The sequence below is a fragment of the Dipodomys merriami genome, unplaced genomic scaffold (assembly GCF_024711535.1).
Source record: "Dipodomys merriami isolate MVZ:Mamm:240054 unplaced genomic scaffold, mDipMer1.0.p SCAF_46, whole genome shotgun sequence".
NCBI classification, from domain to species: domain Eukaryota; kingdom Metazoa; phylum Chordata; class Mammalia; order Rodentia; family Heteromyidae; genus Dipodomys; species Dipodomys merriami.
This window is the reverse complement of record NW_027206024.1, coordinates 12,232,324-12,237,666: the sequence shown is the minus strand read 5'-3', so window position 1 is coordinate 12,237,666 and position 5,343 is coordinate 12,232,324. Positions and strand designations below refer to the sequence as shown.

Sequence of the window (5,343 nt, the reverse complement as noted above, 5' to 3'; positions counted from 1 at the left end):
CTTAGAGGGTTTCTAGGCCAAATTGACTCCCACCACAACTGGTTCCTTTGATTTTTTTAAAATAAGAGTTGTAATAGTTATGAAGGAGTATCATAGTAATTTTGAATTGCATTTCTCTAATGACTTCTGTTCCCAAAGCTTAAGCCAGCATAGAAGTAGCATTAAACACAACTTTGTAAACCCACTGGCGATTTTCATGGATTTTGGAATACATGTCTATTCAGAATTTGTGCCCAGTTTTAAGCAAGTTTCTTGTTAATCTCATCTTTAATCTCTCTATACAAAATCAATAATTAATTCAATGTAGTAGAAAGGAAAAAATTAAGTATCTCCTAAAAATTTTCATTTTTCAATTACGTGACATTGCTTAAATCATTTTCTGTTTACACTTGAGATTATATAAATTAATTTATTTGGACCTTTTACAAGGTTATATGTATTTTATTTATTTTACATTGATTGATCTTTCCAAAGCCTGTGTGTTTAATTTTCCTTGGTGTATTTCAGTATCATGTAGCTCATATTTCAGAGTGAAGAATAAATGGAAGGAAGCAAACAAAAAAATACAGTTCCTCTCATCTGATGAAGCCTCTACAAGAATGAGGAAAGAGTTCATCCTTCTAAGGAGCTACGATAGGATATCAAAAAGTTAATTCATTCTAATAGGTCTTCATTATCTTTACAATGTAGCGTAAATGATTTAAAACGCAATATACTGCTCAGATACTTATATGTTTTATCAGGTTTGTATATTTTCATATGGATTTCACCTCAGTTGTAATTCCTTCATTATTCTGTCCCTGATATTTTTACACTATCAAGACATAAGATCACCAGTTTGATTTAGAGCATGAGAAATTATCCATCTGGCTTCCTTGGAAGCAGTGCATAGTCAATTGATAACATTATTTCTGGTTGCTCATTACATGTAATGGTTTCTGTAATACGTATCACATTCTACGTAGTATTTAAAAATCTGCTTTGTTAACAATATTATATGGATAAAATTGGGGGAATAAACTCTTCCATTTCAGAACACTTTTATATGTTTTTAGTTGTAAAAGTACTGTACAGAGGGGTCACAGTTACACACACACACACACACACACACACACACACACACACACACACACACACACACACACACACACACATTTTCTTGATCCATTCATGTACTGAGGGGCATCGGGTTGGTTCCATATCTTACCTATGGTAAATAATGCTGCAATAAACATAGTTGTGCTTGTAGTTTTAGTATGGTCTTGTTTCTGATCATTTGGGTGAATGCCCAAAAGAAGGATTGCTGCGTCATAGAGGATCTCTATGTGGAATCTTTTGAAGAACCTCCATTCTGCTTTTCAAAGGGGTTGACAAGTTTACACTCTCACCAAGAATTCAGTAGTGTTTACTTCTGGCCACATTCCCTCCAGCGTCTGTCATTGTAAAAATATTGAACGCTTCAGGAATTTGTGTGTCATCCTTCGAAGGAGCTATGCTCATCATCTCTGTATCATTCCAGGTTTAGGGTATGTGCTGCCAAATTGAGCACAGAACTTTTTTTTATATATAAAGTGTAATTGATTTTCTTAAATTAGACACTTCAACAAAAAGTAAATGCAAAAGAATGGTCATGAAATATTTATTTCTTACATAAGCACATATTTAAGAAGAAACTCAAAATTGATATGTCAAAAACAAAGTATTACAAATATTTGTGGTTCAAGAGATGTGTAGAAGGAGGAGTTCAATTATTCTCTACAAGGCACCTGTCATAATGAACATTGCAGCAAGGGTTAAGGTTGTTAAACTTTTAATGCTTTAAATGGGTTTAATTTTGGGAATTTGCTTAAATATGCCAAAATAGGGACTGTTTGGCAGGTCATAAAAATTTTCCATGAAGTAGTTAAGATTTATGGTAGCAGACATATATTACTAAGTATTTATATTTCAGAATTTATAGAAACTTTACTAATGAGAAGTTGCAAAGCCTTTGTTTAAAGAAGCAGAGTAAAGAGTTAAGAATTTGTTAACTACAATTTAGAGCTTCCTTACTTTATATGTTAGCGAGCAACAAGTGATGATATAAGCCATATACAAATGACGAGATGAGCCATAAATAGTAATCTTAGTGGGTAACTTTAAAGACTACTCATAGCCTATAAAACTCTTGTTGAACATCATAATCTTAGCCAGTTTTAAATGTACAGGAATATGAGAATATAGTAAAATCTAATATGTAGTACACTTCAAATACTGGAAACACGTAACTGGTTTATTTTTCATTTTATTAATCATGAATATTTAATTGTTGTTTTTATTTATTTGTAGCATTGTTTTCTGCGGCGCTCGCCTTCTCGACCAGCGAGAAAGAACGACCACCACACCAGGAGTCTTCTCAGATCATGCTTTATTGGAGAGCCTTTTAGTTGATGGGAGAGCTTGAGCGCGAGAGAGCGTGCACCCGAAACATGGCCGCTTATATAGGGAATAGGAACACAGGTCGCTCTATCATTGGTCGTCTGCCTTTTACCATCACCAACTGCCACGGGATTGGCTGGGGACTCTACGTGGCTCGCGCATGGGCAAAGCCCAGGATCCACCATCCCGCCAAGCACCGCCTGAAATGGAGTGGTTACCTCAAAGCTGCAAGGGAGTGGGCGCCATCTTGTAATGGCGTTTACCCTGGCTCCCTACAGTTCCCCCTTTTTTGTTTTTTGGCAACAGGTAAGAGTAGAGGTTGGACCTCTGTCTAAAACATTAGGACCTTGCACTGGCCTTCGCCTGAGGGACGCCTTCCCCAGTGATGACCAGGCCCGTCCGATGCCTTTTTTGCAGAGGTGGGATCTTGGGCATCAACCCACTTGCAACCCAGCATGCTCTTTTTGAGGAGATGGTACCCTCAAGTGCAGTGCACTTGCCTAGCACCCTGTCCCAAATTGCAAGTTGCATACCTGTCCCGGTGCAATGGGATCCCCTGATCCCTCGGGGTGCTAAGGCTATGCAGGATGGTAAGGTTTAATTGCCTCTCAGGGCCGACAGCCCAATCTGGGGTGAGGATCCACTCTCCAAAGCGGCTAATGCTTGCAAGATAACAACCTTGTCCCTTCTGGTTTGGGCTCGAAGGCGACAGACCAACCATAGGCAAACCACGCATCCTCCCAGGCAGCAGGCTAAAAACATTCCGACTCCCACCCACTATTTGAAAAAGGACACCGCAGAGGCAATCCAGTCTTCCATCCCACAATCTGTGGAAAATAAGGTGGGGAGAAAAAGGGAGTCTGCATGCAGGGGCATAGGAACTGGCCAGGCCCTGGTGACAGCCCACAGCCATTGGTTTAGCTATCACAGGGGTTGCTATTAGCACTGTTGCTAACAGCAGGAAGATCAGCTGCATCAGGAGACGAGTGGATGGCATCTTCAAGAGGGGGTTCTGCTGCAGTCTCCACCAGCCTGGTCAGTCTCGTTGGCACCCAGTGAGGTACTTCTTGACTCTGTGGAAAAACACAAACAGCTCCCCTGGATCTCGTTATTACCGGATCCGGTCCATACCATTTATTATTAATAACATCCTGCCACATAACCATGTCTTTAGTATCCATGGGGTCTCTTGTCAAATGCCGATCTGTGGCAGACTGATCGTTGTCATTTAGAATTAAAAAATTAAGGGTAAAGAGCCCAAGAGAAAGTCTTTCCCTGGGGGACGCTGACTCAGTAATTCCCCCTTTTTGTTTTTGAAGCATTTCTTTTATGCTTCGATTAGCTCTTTCCACTATACCTTGTCCTTGAGGATTGTAGGGCAGTCCGGTGGTGTGGGCAACCTGCATTTGTGCGAAAAAGGCGCGAAAACCATGGGAAGTATAAGCAGGGCCATTATCCGTCTTAAATCTAAGGGGCTTTCCCCAAGCTGCCCAAGCTTCTAAACAGTGTATTCTGACGTGAGACACCTTTTCTCCTGCCAGAGGTGTGGCATGAATGACACCGGAAAAGGTGTCCACAGACACATGTAAATATTTCAACTTACCAAATTCTGTCAGATGAGTAACATCCATTTGCCATAGGGCGTTTGGTCTCAACCCCCTGGGGTTTACCCCCACATGGGGAGGATGAAGAAAGGTAACACAGGATTTACAGGCTTTAACAATATCTCTTGCCACATGCCTGGACAAATTATATCTTTTCCTAAGGGTATTAGCAGGTACATGATACAATCTATGAAAGTCTTTTGCCAATTCTACAGGATCAGCAGCGACCAGAGCCACAGCCCGAGTTGCCTGGTCCACCAAATCATTACACCTTGCCATCGGGCCCGGCAGCATAGAGTGGGCGCGAATATGTCCAATATAAAAAGAGTGTTTTCTGTTTAAGATAAGGGATTGAATCTGTAACAAAACATTAGAAATTGTACTGGCCTGCTTAATTGAAGCAGCAACTTTAAGAGAAGCGACGGCATTTACAACATATAATGAATAAGAAAATAAATTAAAAGGTTGATTAAATCTTTTAAAAACTTCAAGCACAATTAAACATTCAACAGCCTGTGGGACATTCGGCCGAAAATTAAAGACTACCGGCTGTTTGTGTCCTTGAACAAAAAAGGCACCTTGTCCAGATTTTGATCCATCCGTAAAGATGGTCAGAGCATTAACCAAGGGCTCCTTTGAGTGACAACAGGAAAATACACTAAATTTTTGTTAACTATGGCAAGCAGAGGATGCTTAGGATAATGGTTATCAATTACATTTGGAAATGAACAAACAAGAATTGCCCACATATCCACTGTGGCTGCTAAAATTTCAACTTGCTCACGGGTGTATGGAATAATTAATTTATCTGGAATTTTTGCAAAGTGCATCAAACAATACTTTATACCCAAAATTGCCTTTTTTTTTTCAGACCAAAATTGCCTGTTTAGCCACTAATTCAGGAAAATATTGAACAGTTTTTGCTCCCACAGAATCATAGCATTAATAGTTAGCCTTCGAAGCAAGGCAGTGGTATAATTGGCCGTCACCCCATAAGTCCTGACTGCCTCAACTAAATCTTTTAACTGGGAGTAGGAAACCGGCTCAAAATTTCTTTCATTAGTAATTGGATTTTCAAAAACTGGAAAAGTGGCCGCCAGCCGCGACCAGGTGCTTCCTTTTATAAAGTGACTCTGCCCCGCCGGCAGGCACGCCCAGGGGGCCGACGGGTGAGGGCCAGCTCTGTTTCCTCTTCCTTGCTGCTGCGGTACTCCCACCCCTAGGGGGCGCCACCCCCCATATCTGTCTGCCTCATACTCCGCCGCAGCCTCTTCTAAGTCTTCACTATCAGCTGGATCGAGCTGCTCTCCCTCCTCCTCTA

General features: G+C 40.8%; 1 non-coding gene across 1 annotated transcript; it reads right to left on the bottom strand.

Annotated features, from left to right (window-relative positions):
• Window positions 1-1,443: 1,443 nt before the first annotated feature.
• On the bottom strand, window positions 1,444-1,549 carry LOC138808640 (U6 spliceosomal RNA). Its single transcript, XR_011366545.1, has one exon. It is a non-coding gene; the product is annotated as a U6 spliceosomal RNA (small nuclear RNA).
• Window positions 1,550-5,343: the final 3,794 nt, after the last annotated feature.